Genomic DNA, 17194 nt, shown 5'->3' with positions numbered 1-17194 from the left:
TCTCAGGGTGCAAGTGTACAGTCTCAGAGTGCAAGTGTACAGTCTCAGGGTGCTAGTGTACAGTCTCAGGGTGCAAGTGTACAGCCTCAGGGTGCTAGTATACAGTCTCAGGGTGCTAGTGTACAGTCTCAGGGTGCTAGTGTACAGTCTCAGGGTGCTAGTGTACAGTCTCAGGGTGCTAGTGTACAGTCTCAGGGTGCTAGTGTGCTAGTGTACAGTCTCAGGGTGCTAGTGTCCAGTCTCAGGGTGCTAGTGTACAGTCTCGGGGTGCTAGTGTCCAGTCTCAGGGTGCTAGTGTACAGTCTCAGGGTGCTAGTGTACAGTCTCAGGGTGCTAGTGTACAGTCTCAGGGTGCTAGTGTACAGTCTCAGGGTGCAAGTGTACAGTCTCAGGGTGCTAGAGTACAGTCTCAGGGTGCTTGTGTACAGTCTCAGGGTGCTAGTGCACAGTCTCAGGGTGCCAGTGTACAGTCTCAGGGTGCTTGTGTACAGTCTCAGGGTGCTAGTGTACAGTCTCAGGGTGCTAGTGTACAGTCTCAGGGTGCTAGTGTACAGTCTCAGGGTGCTTGTGTACAGTCTCAGGGTGCTAGTGTAGAGTCTCAGGGTGCTTGTGTACAGTCTCAGGGTGCTAGTGTACAGTCTCAGGGTGCTAGTGTACAGCCTCAGGGTGCTAGTGTACAGTCTCAGGGTGCTAGTGTACGGTCTCAGGGTGCTAGTGTACAGTCTCAGGGTGCTAGTGTACAGTCTCAGGGTGCTACTGTGCTAGTGTACAGTCTCAGGGTGCTAGTATCCAGTCTCAGGGTGCTAGAGTACAGTCTCAGGGTGCAAGTGTACAGTCTCAGGGTGCTAGTGTCCAGTCTCAGGGTGCTAGAGTACAGTCTCAGGGTGCCAGTGTACAGTCTCAGGGTGCTAGTGCACAGTCTCAGGGTGCTAGTGTACAAGCTCAGGGTGCTAGTGCACAGTCTCAGGGTGCTAGTGTACAAGCTCAGGGTGCTAGAGTACAGTCTCAGGGTGCAAGTGTACAGTCTCAGGGTGCTAGTGTCCAGTCTCAGGGTGCTAGTGTACAGTCTCAGGGTGCTAGTGTACAGACTCAGGGTGCTAGTGTCCAGTCTCAGGGTACTATTGCACAGTCTCAGGGTGCTAGTGTACGGTCTCAGGGTGCTAGTGTACAGTCTCAGGGTGCTAGTGTACAGTCTCAGGGTGCTAGTTTCCAGTCTCAGGGTGCTAGTGTCCAGTCTCAGGGTGCTAGTGTACAGTCTCAGGGTGCTAGTGTACAGTCTCAGGGTGCTAGTGTACAGTCTCAGGGTGCTAGTGTACGGTCACAGGGTGCTAGTGTACAGTCTCAGGGTGCTAGTGTACAGTCTCAGGGTGCTAGTGTACAGTCTCAGGGTGCTAGTGTACAGTCTCAGGGTGCTAGTGTAATAGTGTCCAGTCTCAGGGTGCTAGTGTCCAGTCTCAGGGTGCTAGTGTACAGTCTCAGGGTGCTAGTGTACGGTCTCAGGGTGCTAGTGTCCAGTCTCAGGGTGCTAGTGTCCAGTCTCAGGGTGCTAGTGTACGGTCTCAGGGTGCTAGTGTACAGTCTCAGGGTGCTAGTGTACAGTCTCAGGGTGCTAGTGTGCTAGAGTACAGTCTCAGGGTGCCAGTGTACAGTCTCAGGGTGCTAGTGCACAGTCTCAGGGTGCTAGTGTACAGGCTCAGGGTGCTAGAGTACAGTCTCAGGGTGCAAGTGTACAGTCTCAGGGTGCTAGTGTACAGTCTCAGGGTGCTAGTGTACAGTCTCAGGGTGCTAGTGTCCAGTCTCAGGGTGCTAGTGTACAGTCTCAGGGTGCTAGTGTACAGTCTCAGGGTGCTAGTGTCCAGTCTCAGGGTGCTAGTGTACGGTCTCAGGGTGCTAGTGTACAGTCTCAGGGTGCTAGTGTACAGTCTCAGGGTGCTAGTTTCCAGTCTCAGGGTGCTAGTGTCCAGTCTCAGGGTGCTAGTGTACAGTCTCAGGGTGCTAGTGTACAGTCACAGGGTGCTAGTGTACAGTCTCAGGGTGCTAGTGTACGGTCACAGGGTGCTAGTGTACAGTCTCAGGGTGCTAGTGTACAGTCTCAGGGTGCTAGTGTACAGTCTCAGGGTGCTAGTGTACAGTCTCAGGGTGCTAGTGTACAGTCTCAGGGTGCTAGTGTAATAGTGTCCAGTCTCAGGGTGCTAGTGTCCAGTCTCAGGGTGCTAGTGTACAGTCTCAGGGTGCTAGTGTACGGTCTCAGGGTGCTAGTGTCCAGTCTCAGGGTGCTAGTGTACAGTCTCAGGGTGCTAGTGTACGGTCTCAGGGTGCTAGTGTACAGTCTCAGGGTGCTAGTGTACAGTCTCAGGGTGCTAGTGTGCTAGTATACAGTCTCAGGGTGCTAGTGTCCAGTCTCAGGGTGCTAGTGTACAGTCTCAGGGTGCTAGTGTGCTAGTGTACAGTCTCAGGGTGCTAGTGTCCAGTCTCAGGGTGCTAGTGTACAGTCTCGGGTGCTAGTGTACGGTCTCAGGGTGCTAGTGTACAGTCTGAGGGTGCTAGTGTACAGTCTCAGGGTGCTAGTGTACAGTCTCAGGGTGCTAGTGTACAGTCTCAGGGTGCAAGTGTCCAGTCTCAGGGTGCTAGTGTACAGTCTCAGGGTGCTAGTGTCCAGTCTCAGGGTGCTAGTGTACAGTCTCAGGGTGCTAGTGTACAGTCTCAGGGTGCTAGTGTACAGTCTCAGGGTGCTAGTGTACAGTCTCAGGGTGCAAGTGTACAGTCTCAGGGTGCTAGAGTACAGTCTCAGGGTGCTTGTGTACAGTCTCAGGGTGCTAGTGCACAGTCTCAGGGTGCCAGTGTACAGTCTCAGGGTGCTTGTGTACAGTCTCAGGGTGCTAGTGTACAGTCTCAGGGTGCTAGTGTACAGTCTCAGGGTGCTAGTGTACAGTCTCAGGGTGCTTGTGTACAGTCTCAGGGTGCTAGTGTACAGTCTCAGGGTGCTTGTGTACAGTCTCAGGGTGCTAGTGTACAGTCTCAGGGTGCTAGTGTACAGCCTCAGGGTGCTAGTGTACAGTCTCAGGGTGCTAGTGTACGGTCTCAGGGTGCTAGTGTACAGTCTCAGGGTGCTAGTGTACAGTCTCAGGGTGCTAGTGTGCTAGTGTACAGTCTCAGGGTGCTAGTATCCAGTCTCAGGGTGCTAGAGTACAGTCTCAGGGTGCAAGTGTACAGTCTCAGGGTGCTAGTGTCCAGTCTCAGGGTGCTAGAGTACAGTCTCAGGGTGCTAGTGTACAAGCTCAGGGTGCTAGAGTACAGTCTCAGGGTGCAAGTGTACAGTCTCAGGGTGCTAGTGTACAGTCTCAGGGTGCTAGTGTACAGTCTCAGGGTGCTAGTGTCCAGTCTCAGGGTGCTAGTGTACAGTCTCAGGGTGCTAGTGTACAGACTCAGGGTGCTAGTGTCCAGTCTCAGGGTACTATTGTACAGTCTCAGGGTGCTAGTGTACGGTCTCAGGGTGCTAGTGTACAGTCTCAGGGTGCTAGTGTACAGTCTCAGGGTGCTAGTTTCCAGTCTCAGGGTGCTAGTGTCCAGTCTCAGGGTGCTAGTGTACAGTCTCAGGGTGCTAGTGTACAGTCTCAGGGTGCTAGTGTACAGTCTCAGGGTGCTAGTGTACGGTCACAGGGTGCTAGTGTACAGTCTCAGGGTGCTAGTGTACAGTTTCAGGGTGCTAGTGTACAGTCTCAGGGTGCTAGTGTACAGTCTCAGGGTGCTAGTGTACAGTCTCAGGGTGCTAGTGTAATAGTGTCCAGTCTCAGGGTTCTAGTGTCCAGTCTCAGGGTGCTAGTGTACAGTCTCAGGGTGCTAGTGTACGGTCTCAGGGTGCTAGTGTCCAGTCTCAGGGTGCTAGTGTCCAGTCTCAGGGTGCTAGTGTACGGTCTCAGGGTGCTAGTGTACAGTCTCAGGGTGCTAGTGTACAGTCTCAGGGTGCTAGTGTGCTAGTGTACAGTCTCAGGGTGCTAGTGTCCAGTCTCAGGGTGCTAGTGTACAGTCTCGGGTGCTAGTGTACAGTCTGAGGGTGCTAGTGTACAGTCACAGGGTGCTAGTGTACAGTCTCAGGGTGCTAGTGTACGGTCACAGGGTGCTAGTGTACAGTCTCAGGGTGCTAGTGTACAGTCTCAGGGTGCTAGTGTACAGTCTCAGGGTGCTAGTGTACAGTCTCAGGGTGCTAGTGTACAGTCTCAGGGTGCTAGTGTAATAGTGTCCAGTCTCAGGGTGCTAGTGTCCAGTCTCAGGGTGCTAGTGTACAGTCTCAGGGTGCTAGTGTACGGTCTCAGGGTGCTAGTGTCCAGTCTCAGGGTGCTAGTGTACAGTCTCAGGGTGCTAGTGTACGGTCTCAGGGTGCTAGTGTACAGTCTCAGGGTGCTAGTGTACAGTCTCAGGGTGCTAGTGTGCTAGTATACAGTCTCAGGGTGCTAGTGTCCAGTCTCAGGGTGCTAGTGTACAGTCTCAGGGTGCTAGTGTGCTAGTGTACAGTCTCAGGGTGCTAGTGTCCAGTCTCAGGGTGCTAGTGTACAGTCTCGGGTGCTAGTGTACGGTCTCAGGGTGCTAGTGTACAGTCTGAGGGTGCTAGTGTACAGTCTCAGGGTGCTAGTGTACAGTCTCAGGGTGCTAGTGTACAGTCTCAGGGTGCAAGTGTCCAGTCTCAGGGTGCTAGTGTACAGTCTCAGGGTGCTAGTGTCCAGTCTCAGGGTGCTAGTGTACAGTCTCAGGGTGCTAGTGTACAGTCTCAGGGTGCTAGTGTACAGTCTCAGGGTGCTAGTGTACAGTCTCAGGGTGCAAGTGTACAGTCTCAGGGTGCTAGAGTACAGTCTCAGGGTGCTTGTGTACAGTCTCAGGGTGCTAGTGCACAGTCTCAGGGTGCCAGTGTACAGTCTCAGGGTGCTTGTGTACAGTCTCAGGGTGCTAGTGTACAGTCTCAGGGTGCTAGTGTACAGTCTCAGGGTGCTAGTGTACAGTCTCAGGGTGCTTGTGTACAGTCTCAGGGTGCTAGTGTACAGTCTCAGGGTGCTTGTGTACAGTCTCAGGGTGCTAGTGTACAGTCTCAGGGTGCTAGTGTACAGCCTCAGGGTGCTAGTGTACAGTCTCAGGGTGCTAGTGTACGGTCTCAGGGTGCTAGTGTACAGTCTCAGGGTGCTAGTGTACAGTCTCAGGGTGCTAGTGTGCTAGTGTACAGTCTCAGGGTGCTAGTATCCAGTCTCAGGGTGCTAGAGTACAGTCTCAGGGTGCAAGTGTACAGTCTCAGGGTGCTAGTGTCCAGTCTCAGGGTGCTAGAGTACAGTCTCAGGGTGCTAGTGTACAAGCTCAGGGTGCTAGAGTACAGTCTCAGGGTGCAAGTGTACAGTCTCAGGGTGCTAGTGTACAGTCTCAGGGTGCTAGTGTACAGTCTCAGGGTGCTAGTGTCCAGTCTCAGGGTGCTAGTGTACAGTCTCAGGGTGCTAGTGTACAGACTCAGGGTGCTAGTGTCCAGTCTCAGGGTACTATTGTACAGTCTCAGGGTGCTAGTGTACGGTCTCAGGGTGCTAGTGTACAGTCTCAGGGTGCTAGTGTACAGTCTCAGGGTGCTAGTTTCCAGTCTCAGGGTGCTAGTGTCCAGTCTCAGGGTGCTAGTGTACAGTCTCAGGGTGCTAGTGTACAGTCTCAGGGTGCTAGTGTACAGTCTCAGGGTGCTAGTGTACGGTCACAGGGTGCTAGTGTACAGTCTCAGGGTGCTAGTGTACAGTTTCAGGGTGCTAGTGTACAGTCTCAGGGTGCTAGTGTACAGTCTCAGGGTGCTAGTGTACAGTCTCAGGGTGCTAGTGTAATAGTGTCCAGTCTCAGGGTGCTAGTGTCCAGTCTCAGGGTGCTAGTGTACAGTCTCAGGGTGCTAGTGTACGGTCTCAGGGTGCTAGTGTCCAGTCTCAGGGTGCTAGTGTCCAGTCTCAGGGTGCTAGTGTACGGTCTCAGGGTGCTAGTGTACAGTCTCAGGGTGCTAGTGTACAGTCTCAGGGTGCTAGTGTGCTAGTGTACAGTCTCAGGGTGCTAGTGTCCAGTCTCAGGGTGCTAGTGTACAGTCTCGGGTGCTAGTGTACAGTCTGAGGGTGCTAGTGTACAGTCTCAGGGTGCTAGTGTACAGTCTCAGGGTGCTAGTGTACAGTCTCAGGGTGCAAGTGTCCAGTCTCAGGGTGCTAGTGTACAGTCTCAGGGTGCTAGTGTCCAGTCTCAGGGTGCTAGTGTACAGTCTCAGGGTGCTAGTGTACAGTCTCAGGGTGCTAGTGTACAGTCTCAGGGTGCTAGTGTACAGTCTCAGGGTGCAAGTGTACAGTCTCAGGGTGCTAGAGTACAGTCTCAGGGTGCTTGTGTACAGTCTCAGGGTGCTAGTGCACAGTCTCAGGGTGCCAGTGTACAGTCTCAGGGTGCTTGTGTACAGTCTCGGGGTGCTAGTGTACAGTCTCAGGGTGCAAGTGTACAGTCTCAGGGTGCTAGTGTCCAGTCTCAGGGTGCTAGAGTACAGTCTCAGGGTGCCAGTGTACAGTCTCAGGGTGCTAGTGCACAGTCTCAGGGTGCTAGTGTACAAGCTCAGGGTGCTAGAGTACAGTCTCAGGGTGCAAGTGTACAGTCTCAGGGTGCTAGTGTACAGTCTCAGGGTGCTAGTGTACAGTCTCAGGGTGCTAGTGTACAGTCTCAGGGTGCTAGTGTGCTAGTGTACAGTCTCAGGGTGCTAGTGTCCAGTCTCAGGGTGCTAGTGTACAGTCTCGGGGTGCTAGTGTCCAGTCTCAGGGTGCTAGTGTACAGCCTCAGGGTGCTAGTGTACAGTCTCAGGGTGCTAGTGTACGGTCTCAGGGTGCTAGTGTACAGTCTCAGGGTGCTAGTGTACAGTCTCAGGGTGCTAGTGTACAGTCTCAGGGTGCTAGTGTCCAGTCTCAGGGTGCTAGAGTACAGTCTCAGGGTGCAAGTGTACAGTCTCAGGGTGCTGGTGTACAGTCTCAGGGTGCTAGTGTACAGTCTCAGGGTGCTAGTGTCCAGTCTCAGGGTACTAGTGTACAGTCTCAGGGTGCTAGTGTACGGTCTCAGGGTGCTAGTGTACAGTCTCAGGGTGCTAGTGTACAGTCTCAGGGTGCTAGTTTCCAGTCTCAGGGTGCTAGTGTCCAGTCTCAGGGTGCTAGTGTACAGTCTCAGGGTGCTAGTGTACAGTCTCAGGGTGCTAGTGTACAGTCTCAGGGTGCTAGTGTACGGTCAAAGGGTGCTAGTGTACAGTCTCAGGGTGCTAGTGTACAGTCTCAGGGTGCTAGTGTACAGTCTCAGGGTGCTAGTGTACAGTCTCAGAGTGCTAGTGTAATAGTGTCCAGTCTCAGGGTGCTAGTGTCCAGTCTCAGGGTGCTAGTGTACAGTCTCAGGGTGCTAGTGTACGGTCTCAGGGTGCTAGTGTCCAGTCTCAGGGTGCTAGTGTCCAGTCTCAGGGTGCTAGTGTACGGTCTCAGGGTGCTAGTGTACAGTCTCAGGGTGCTAGTGTACAGTCTCAGGGTGCTAGTGTGCTAGTGTACAGTCTCAGGGTGCTAGTGTCCAGTCTCAGGGTGCTAGTGTACAGTCTCGGGTGCTAGTGTACGGTCTCAGGGTGCTAGTGTACAGTCTGAGGGTGCTAGTGTACAGTCTCAGGGTGCTAGTGTACAGTCTCAGGGTGCTAGTGTCCAGTCTCAGGGTGCTAGTGTACAGTCTCAGGGTGCTAGTGTACAGTCTGAGGGTGCTAGTGTACAGTCTCAGGGTGCTAGTGTCCAGTCTCAGGGTGCTAGTGTCCAGTCTCAGGGTGCTAGTGTACAGTCTCAGGGTGCTAGTGTACAGTCTCACGGTGCTAGTGTACAGTCTCACGGTGCTACTGTACAGTCTCAGGGTGCTAGTGTACAGTCTCAGGGTGCTAGAGTACAGTCTCAGGGTGCTAGTGCACAGTCTCAGGGTGCTAGTGTACAGTCTCAAGGTGCTAGTGTACAGTCTCAGGGTGCAAGTGTACAGTCTCAGGGTGCTAGTGTCCAGTCTCAGGGTGCTAGTGTACAGTCTCAGGGTGCTAGTGTACGGTCTCAGGGTGCTAGTGTACAGTCTCAGGGTGCTAGTGTACAGTCTCAGGGTGCTAGTGTACAGTCTCAGGGTGCTAGTGTGCTAGTGTACAGTCTCAGGGTGCTAGTGTCCAGTCTCAGGGTGCTAGAGTACAGTCTCAGGGTGCAAGTGTACAGTCTCAGGGTGCTAGTGCACAGTCTCAGGGTGCTATTGTACAGTCTCTGGGTGCTAGTGTACAGTCTCAGGGTGCTAGTGTCCAGTCTCAGGGTGCTAGTGTACAGTCTCAGGGTGCTAGTGTGCTAGTGTACAGTCTCAGGGTGCTAGGGTCCAGTCTCAGGGTGCTAGTGTACGGTCTAAGGGTGCTAGTGTCCAGTCTCAGGGTGCTAGTGTTCAGTCTAAGGGTGCTATTGTACAGTCTCAGGGTGCTAGTGTACAGTCTCAGAGTGCAAGTGTACAGTCTCAGGGTGCTAGTGTACAGTCTCAGGGTGCTAGTGTACAGTCTCAGGGTGCTAGTATACAGTCTCAGGGTGCAAGTGTACAGTCTCAGGGTGCTAGTGTACAGTCTCAGGGTGCTAGAGTACAGTCTCAGGGTGCAAGTGTACAGTCTCAGAGTGCAAGTGTACAGTCTCAGGGTGCTAGTGTACAGTCTCAGGGTGCAAGTGTACAGCCTCAGGGTGCTAGTATACAGTCTCAGGGTGCTAGTGTACAGTCTCAGGGTGCTAGTGTACAGTCTCAGGGTGCTAGTGTACAGTCTCAGGGTGCTAGTGTACAGTCTCAGGGTGCTAGTGTGCTAGTGTACAGTCTCAGGGTGCTAGTGTCCAGTCTCAGGGTGCTAGTGTACAGTCTCGGGGTGCTAGTGTCCAGTCTCAGGGTGCTAGTGTACAGTCTCAGGGTGCTAGTGTACAGTCTCAGGGTGCTAGTGTACAGTCTCAGGGTGCTAGTGTACAGTCTCAGGGTGCAAGTGTACAGTCTCAGGGTGCTAGAGTACAGTCTCAGGGTGCTTGTGTACAGTCTCAGGGTGCTAGTGCACAGTCTCAGGGTGCCAGTGTACAGTCTCAGGGTGCTTGTGTACAGTCTCAGGGTGCTAGTGTACAGTCTCAGGGTGCTAGTGTACAGTCTCAGGGTGCTAGTGTACAGTCTCAGGGTGCTTGTGTACAGTCTCAGGGTGCTAGTGTAGAGTCTCAGGGTGCTTGTGTACAGTCTCAGGGTGCTAGTGTACAGTCTCAGGGTGCTAGTGTACAGCCTCAGGGTGCTAGTGTACAGTCTCAGGGTGCTAGTGTACGGTCTCAGGGTGCTAGTGTACAGTCTCAGGGTGCTAGTGTACAGTCTCAGGGTGCTACTGTGCTAGTGTACAGTCTCAGGGTGCTAGTATCCAGTCTCAGGGTGCTAGAGTACAGTCTCAGGGTGCAAGTGTACAGTCTCAGGGTGCTAGTGTCCAGTCTCAGGGTGCTAGAGTACAGTCTCAGGGTGCCAGTGTACAGTCTCAGGGTGCTAGTGCACAGTCTCAGGGTGCTAGTGTACAAGCTCAGGGTGCTAGTGCACAGTCTCAGGGTGCTAGTGTACAAGCTCAGGGTGCTAGAGTACAGTCTCAGGGTGCAAGTGTACAGTCTCAGGGTGCTAGTGTCCAGTCTCAGGGTGCTAGTGTACAGTCTCAGGGTGCTAGTGTACAGACTCAGGGTGCTAGTGTCCAGTCTCAGGGTACTATTGCACAGTCTCAGGGTGCTAGTGTACGGTCTCAGGGTGCTAGTGTACAGTCTCAGGGTGCTAGTGTACAGTCTCAGGGTGCTAGTTTCCAGTCTCAGGGTGCTAGTGTCCAGTCTCAGGGTGCTAGTGTACAGTCTCAGGGTGCTAGTGTACAGTCTCAGGGTGCTAGTGTACAGTCTCAGGGTGCTAGTGTACGGTCACAGGGTGCTAGTGTACAGTCTCAGGGTGCTAGTGTACAGTCTCAGGGTGCTAGTGTACAGTCTCAGGGTGCTAGTGTACAGTCTCAGGGTGCTAGTGTAATAGTGTCCAGTCTCAGGGTGCTAGTGTCCAGTCTCAGGGTGCTAGTGTACAGTCTCAGGGTGCTAGTGTACGGTCTCAGGGTGCTAGTGTCCAGTCTCAGGGTGCTAGTGTCCAGTCTCAGGGTGCTAGTGTACGGTCTCAGGGTGCTAGTGTACAGTCTCAGGGTGCTAGTGTACAGTCTCAGGGTGCTAGTGTGCTAGAGTACAGTCTCAGGGTGCCAGTGTACAGTCTCAGGGTGCTAGTGCACAGTCTCAGGGTGCTAGTGTACAGGCTCAGGGTGCTAGAGTACAGTCTCAGGGTGCAAGTGTACAGTCTCAGGGTGCTAGTGTACAGTCTCAGGGTGCTAGTGTACAGTCTCAGGGTGCTAGTGTCCAGTCTCAGGGTGCTAGTGTACAGTCTCAGGGTGCTAGTGTACAGTCTCAGGGTGCTAGTGTCCAGTCTCAGGGTGCTAGTGTACGGTCTCAGGGTGCTAGTGTACAGTCTCAGGGTGCTAGTGTACAGTCTCAGGGTGCTAGTTTCCAGTCTCAGGGTGCTAGTGTCCAGTCTCAGGGTGCTAGTGTACAGTCTCAGGGTGCTAGTGTACAGTCACAGGGTGCTAGTGTACAGTCTCAGGGTGCTAGTGTACGGTCACAGGGTGCTAGTGTACAGTCTCAGGGTGCTAGTGTACAGTCTCAGGGTGCTAGTGTACAGTCTCAGGGTGCTAGTGTACAGTCTCAGGGTGCTAGTGTACAGTCTCAGGGTGCTAGTGTAATAGTGTCCAGTCTCAGGGTGCTAGTGTCCAGTCTCAGGGTGCTAGTGTACAGTCTCAGGGTGCTAGTGTACGGTCTCAGGGTGCTAGTGTCCAGTCTCAGGGTGCTAGTGTACAGTCTCAGGGTGCTAGTGTACGGTCTCAGGGTGCTAGTGTACAGTCTCAGGGTGCTAGTGTACAGTCTCAGGGTGCTAGTGTGCTAGTATACAGTCTCAGGGTGCTAGTGTCCAGTCTCAGGGTGCTAGTGTACAGTCTCAGGGTGCTAGTGTGCTAGTGTACAGTCTCAGGGTGCTAGTGTCCAGTCTCAGGGTGCTAGTGTACAGTCTCGGGTGCTAGTGTACGGTCTCAGGGTGCTAGTGTACAGTCTGAGGGTGCTAGTGTACAGTCTCAGGGTGCTAGTGTACAGTCTCAGGGTGCTAGTGTACAGTCTCAGGGTGCAAGTGTCCAGTCTCAGGGTGCTAGTGTACAGTCTCAGGGTGCTAGTGTCCAGTCTCAGGGTGCTAGTGTACAGTCTCAGGGTGCTAGTGTACAGTCTCAGGGTGCTAGTGTACAGTCTCAGGGTGCTAGTGTACAGTCTCAGGGTGCAAGTGTACAGTCTCAGGGTGCTAGAGTACAGTCTCAGGGTGCTTGTGTACAGTCTCAGGGTGCTAGTGCACAGTCTCAGGGTGCCAGTGTACAGTCTCAGGGTGCTTGTGTACAGTCTCAGGGTGCTAGTGTACAGTCTCAGGGTGCTAGTGTACAGTCTCAGGGTGCTAGTGTACAGTCTCAGGGTGCTTGTGTACAGTCTCAGGGTGCTAGTGTACAGTCTCAGGGTGCTTGTGTACAGTCTCAGGGTGCTAGTGTACAGTCTCAGGGTGCTAGTGTACAGCCTCAGGGTGCTAGTGTACAGTCTCAGGGTGCTAGTGTACGGTCTCAGGGTGCTAGTGTACAGTCTCAGGGTGCTAGTGTACAGTCTCAGGGTGCTAGTGTGCTAGTGTACAGTCTCAGGGTGCTAGTATCCAGTCTCAGGGTGCTAGAGTACAGTCTCAGGGTGCAAGTGTACAGTCTCAGGGTGCTAGTGTCCAGTCTCAGGGTGCTAGAGTACAGTCTCAGGGTGCTAGTGTACAAGCTCAGGGTGCTAGAGTACAGTCTCAGGGTGCAAGTGTACAGTCTCAGGGTGCTAGTGTACAGTCTCAGGGTGCTAGTGTACAGTCTCAGGGTGCTAGTGTCCAGTCTCAGGGTGCTAGTGTACAGTCTCAGGGTGCTAGTGTACAGACTCAGGGTGCTAGTGTCCAGTCTCAGGGTACTATTGTACAGTCTCAGGGTGCTAGTGTACGGTCTCAGGGTGCTAGTGTACAGTCTCAGGGTGCTAGTGTACAGTCTCAGGGTGCTAGTTTCCAGTCTCAGGGTGCTAGTGTCCAGTCTCAGGGTGCTAGTGTACAGTCTCAGGGTGCTAGTGTACAGTCTCAGGGTGCTAGTGTACAGTCTCAGGGTGCTAGTGTACGGTCACAGGGTGCTAGTGTACAGTCTCAGGGTGCTAGTGTACAGTTTCAGGGTGCTAGTGTACAGTCTCAGGGTGCTAGTGTACAGTCTCAGGGTGCTAGTGTACAGTCTCAGGGTGCTAGTGTAATAGTGTCCAGTCTCAGGGTTCTAGTGTCCAGTCTCAGGGTGCTAGTGTACAGTCTCAGGGTGCTAGTGTACGGTCTCAGGGTGCTAGTGTCCAGTCTCAGGGTGCTAGTGTCCAGTCTCAGGGTGCTAGTGTACGGTCTCAGGGTGCTAGTGTACAGTCTCAGGGTGCTAGTGTACAGTCTCAGGGTGCTAGTGTGCTAGTGTACAGTCTCAGGGTGCTAGTGTCCAGTCTCAGGGTGCTAGTGTACAGTCTCGGGTGCTAGTGTACAGTCTGAGGGTGCTAGTGTACAGTCACAGGGTGCTAGTGTACAGTCTCAGGGTGCTAGTGTACGGTCACAGGGTGCTAGTGTACAGTCTCAGGGTGCTAGTGTACAGTCTCAGGGTGCTAGTGTACAGTCTCAGGGTGCTAGTGTACAGTCTCAGGGTGCTAGTGTACAGTCTCAGGGTGCTAGTGTAATAGTGTCCAGTCTCAGGGTGCTAGTGTCCAGTCTCAGGGTGCTAGTGTACAGTCTCAGGGTGCTAGTGTACGGTCTCAGGGTGCTAGTGTCCAGTCTCAGGGTGCTAGTGTACAGTCTCAGGGTGCTAGTGTACGGTCTCAGGGTGCTAGTGTACAGTCTCAGGGTGCTAGTGTACAGTCTCAGGGTGCTAGTGTGCTAGTATACAGTCTCAGGGTGCTAGTGTCCAGTCTCAGGGTGCTAGTGTACAGTCTCAGGGTGCTAGTGTGCTAGTGTACAGTCTCAGGGTGCTAGTGTCCAGTCTCAGGGTGCTAGTGTACAGTCTCGGGTGCTAGTGTACGGTCTCAGGGTGCTAGTGTACAGTCTGAGGGTGCTAGTGTACAGTCTCAGGGTGCTAGTGTACAGTCTCAGGGTGCTAGTGTACAGTCTCAGGGTGCAAGTGTCCAGTCTCAGGGTGCTAGTGTACAGTCTCAGGGTGCTAGTGTCCAGTCTCAGGGTGCTAGTGTACAGTCTCAGGGTGCTAGTGTACAGTCTCAGGGTGCTAGTGTACAGTCTCAGGGTGCTAGTGTACAGTCTCAGGGTGCAAGTGTACAGTCTCAGGGTGCTAGAGTACAGTCTCAGGGTGCTTGTGTACAGTCTCAGGGTGCTAGTGCACAGTCTCAGGGTGCCAGTGTACAGTCTCAGGGTGCTTGTGTACAGTCTCAGGGTGCTAGTGTACAGTCTCAGGGTGCTAGTGTACAGTCTCAGGGTGCTAGTGTACAGTCTCAGGGTGCTTGTGTACAGTCTCAGGGTGCTAGTGTACAGTCTCAGGGTGCTTGTGTACAGTCTCAGGGTGCTAGTGTACAGTCTCAGGGTGCTAGTGTACAGCCTCAGGGTGCTAGTGTACAGTCTCAGGGTGCTAGTGTACGGTCTCAGGGTGCTAGTGTACAGTCTCAGGGTGCTAGTGTACAGTCTCAGGGTGCTAGTGTGCTAGTGTACAGTCTCAGGGTGCTAGTATCCAGTCTCAGGGTGCTAGAGTACAGTCTCAGGGTGCAAGTGTACAGTCTCAGGGTGCTAGTGTCCAGTCTCAGGGTGCTAGAGTACAGTCTCAGGGTGCTAGTGTACAAGCTCAGGGTGCTAGAGTACAGTCTCAGGGTGCAAGTGTACAGTCTCAGGGTGCTAGTGTACAGTCTCAGGGTGCTAGTGTACAGTCTCAGGGTGCTAGTGTCCAGTCTCAGGGTGCTAGTGTACAGTCTCAGGGTGCTAGTGTACAGACTCAGGGTGCTAGTGTCCAGTCTCAGGGTACTATTGTACAGTCTCAGGGTGCTAGTGTACGGTCTCAGGGTGCTAGTGTACAGTCTCAGGGTGCTAGTGTACAGTCTCAGGGTGCTAGTTTCCAGTCTCAGGGTGCTAGTGTCCAGTCTCAGGGTGCTAGTGTACAGTCTCAGGGTGCTAGTGTACAGTCTCAGGGTGCTAGTGTACAGTCTCAGGGTGCTAGTGTACGGTCACAGGGTGCTAGTGTACAGTCTCAGGGTGCTAGTGTACAGTTTCAGGGTGCTAGTGTACAGTCTCAGGGTGCTAGTGTACAGTCTCAGGGTGCTAGTGTACAGTCTCAGGGTGCTAGTGTAATAGTGTCCAGTCTCAGGGTGCTAGTGTCCAGTCTCAGGGTGCTAGTGTACAGTCTCAGGGTGCTAGTGTACGGTCTCAGGGTGCTAGTGTCCAGTCTCAGGGTGCTAGTGTCCAGTCTCAGGGTGCTAGTGTACGGTCTCAGGGTGCTAGTGTACAGTCTCAGGGTGCTAGTGTACAGTCTCAGGGTGCTAGTGTGCTAGTGTACAGTCTCAGGGTGCTAGTGTCCAGTCTCAGGGTGCTAGTGTACAGTCTCGGGTGCTAGTGTACAGTCTGAGGGTGCTAGTGTACAGTCTCAGGGTGCTAGTGTACAGTCTCAGGGTGCTAGTGTACAGTCTCAGGGTGCAAGTGTCCAGTCTCAGGGTGCTAGTGTACAGTCTCAGGGTGCTAGTGTCCAGTCTCAGGGTGCTAGTGTACAGTCTCAGGGTGCTAGTGTACAGTCTCAGGGTGCTAGTGTACAGTCTCAGGGTGCTAGTGTACAGTCTCAGGGTGCAAGTGTACAGTCTCAGGGTGCTAGAGTACAGTCTCAGGGTGCTTGTGTACAGTCTCAGGGTGCTAGTGCACAGTCTCAGGGTGCCAGTGTACAGTCTCAGGGTGCTTGTGTACAGTCTCGGGGTGCTAGTGTACAGTCTCAGGGTGCAAGTGTACAGTCTCAGGGTGCTAGTGTCCAGTCTCAGGGTGCTAGAGTACAGTCTCAGGGTGCCAGTGTACAGTCTCAGGGTGCTAGTGCACAGTCTCAGGGTGCTAGTGTACAAGCTCAGGGTGCTAGAGTACAGTCTCAGGGTGCAAGTGTACAGTCTCAGGGTGCTAGTGTACAGTCTCAGGGTGCTAGTGTACAGTCTCAGGGTGCTAGTGTCCAGTCTCAGGGTGCTAGTGTACAGTCTCAGGGTGCTAGTGTACAGACTCAGGGTGCTAGTGTACAGTCTCAGGGTACTATTGTACAGTCTCAGGGTGCTAGTGTACGGTCTCAGGGTGCTAGTGTACAGTCTCAGGGTGCTAGTGTACAGTCTCAGGGTGCTAGTGTACAGTCTCAGGGTGCAAGTGTACAGTCTCAGGGTGCTAGAGTACAGTCTCAGGGTGCTTGTGTACAGTCTCAGGGTGCTAGTGCACAGTCTCAGGGTGCCAGTGTACAGTCTCAGGGTGCTTGTGTACAGTCTCAGGGTGCTAGTGTACAGTCTCAGGGTGCTAGTGTACAGTCTCAGGGTGCTAGTGTACAGTCTCAGGGTGCTTGTGTACAGTCTCAGGGTGCTAGTGTACAGTCTCAGGGTGCTAGTGTACAGCCTCAGGGTGCTAGTGTACAGTCTCAGGGTGCTAGTGTACGGTCTCAGGGTGCTAGTGTACAGTCTCAGGGTGCTAGTGTACAGTCTCAGGGTGCTAGTGTGCTAGTGTACAGTCTCAGGGTGCTAGTATCCAGTCTCAGGGTGCTAGAGTACAGTCTCAGGGTGCAAGTGTACAGTCTCAGGGTGCTAGTGTCCAGTCTCAGGGTGCTAGAGTACAGTCTCAGGGTGCTAGTGTACAAGCTCAGGGTGCTAGAGTACAGTCTCAGGGTGCAAGTGTACAGTCTCAGGGTGCTAGTGTACAGTCTCAGGGTGCTAGTGTACAGTCTCAGGGTGCTAGTGTCCAGTCTCAGGGTGCTAGTGTACAGTCTCAGGGTGCTAGTGTACAGACTCAGGGTGCTAGTGTCCAGTCTCAGGGTACTATTGTACAGTCTCAGGGTGCTAGTGTACGGTCTCAGGGTGCTAGTGTACAGTCTCAGGGTGCTAGTGTACAGTCTCAGGGTGCTAGTTTCCAGTCTCAGGGTGCTAGTGTCCAGTCTCAGGGTGCTAGTGTACAGTCTCAGGGTGCTAGTGTACAGTCTCAGGGTGCTAGTGTACAGTCTCAGGGTGCTAGTGTACGGTCACAGGGTGCTAGTGTACAGTCTCAGGGTGCTAGTGTACAGTTTCAGGGTGCTAGTGTACAGTCTCAGGGTGCTAGTGTACAGTCTCAGGGTGCTAGTGTACAGTCTCAGGGTGCTAGTGTAATAGTGTCCAGTCTCAGGGTGCTAGTGTCCAGTCTCAGGGTGCTAGTGTACAGTCTCAGGGTGCTAGTGTACGGTCTCAGGGTGCTAGTGTCCAGTCTCAGGGTGCTAGTGTCCAGTCTCAGGGTGCTAGTGTACGGTCTCAGGGTGCTAGTGTACAGTCTCAGGGTGCTAGTGTACAGTCTCAGGGTGCTAGTGTGCTAGTGTACAGTCTCAGGGTGCTAGTGTCCAGTCTCAGGGTGCTAGTGTACAGTCTCGGGTGCTAGTGTACAGTCTGAGGGTGCTAGTGTACAGTCTCAGGGTGCTAGTGTACAGTCTCAGGGTGCTAGTGTACAGTCTCAGGGTGCAAGTGTCCAGTCTCAGGGTGCTAGTGTACAGTCTCAGGGTGCTAGTGTCCAGTCTCAGGGTGCTAGTGTACAGTCTCAGGGTGCTAGTGTACAGTCTCAGGGTGCTAGTGTACAGTCTCAGGGTGCTAGTGTACAGTCTCAGGGTGCAAGTGTACAGTCTCAGGGTGCTAGAGTACAGTCTCAGGGTGCTTGTGTACAGTCTCAGGGTGCTAGTGCACAGTCTCAGGGTGCCAGTGTACAGTCTCAGGGTGCTTGTGTACAGTCTCAGGGTGCTAGTGTACAGTCTCAGGGTGCAAGTGTACAGTCTCAGGGTGCTAGTGTCCAGTCTCAGGGTGCTAGAGTACAG

Source organism: Eucyclogobius newberryi, unplaced genomic scaffold, assembly GCF_026437365.1.
Source record: "Eucyclogobius newberryi isolate DKJ021-1_F unplaced genomic scaffold, fEucNew1.0.hap1 SCAF_7, whole genome shotgun sequence".
NCBI classification, from domain to species: domain Eukaryota; kingdom Metazoa; phylum Chordata; class Actinopteri; order Gobiiformes; family Gobiidae; genus Eucyclogobius; species Eucyclogobius newberryi.
The sequence above is the reverse complement of the archived record's forward strand: the minus strand, read 5'-3'. Positions refer to the sequence as shown.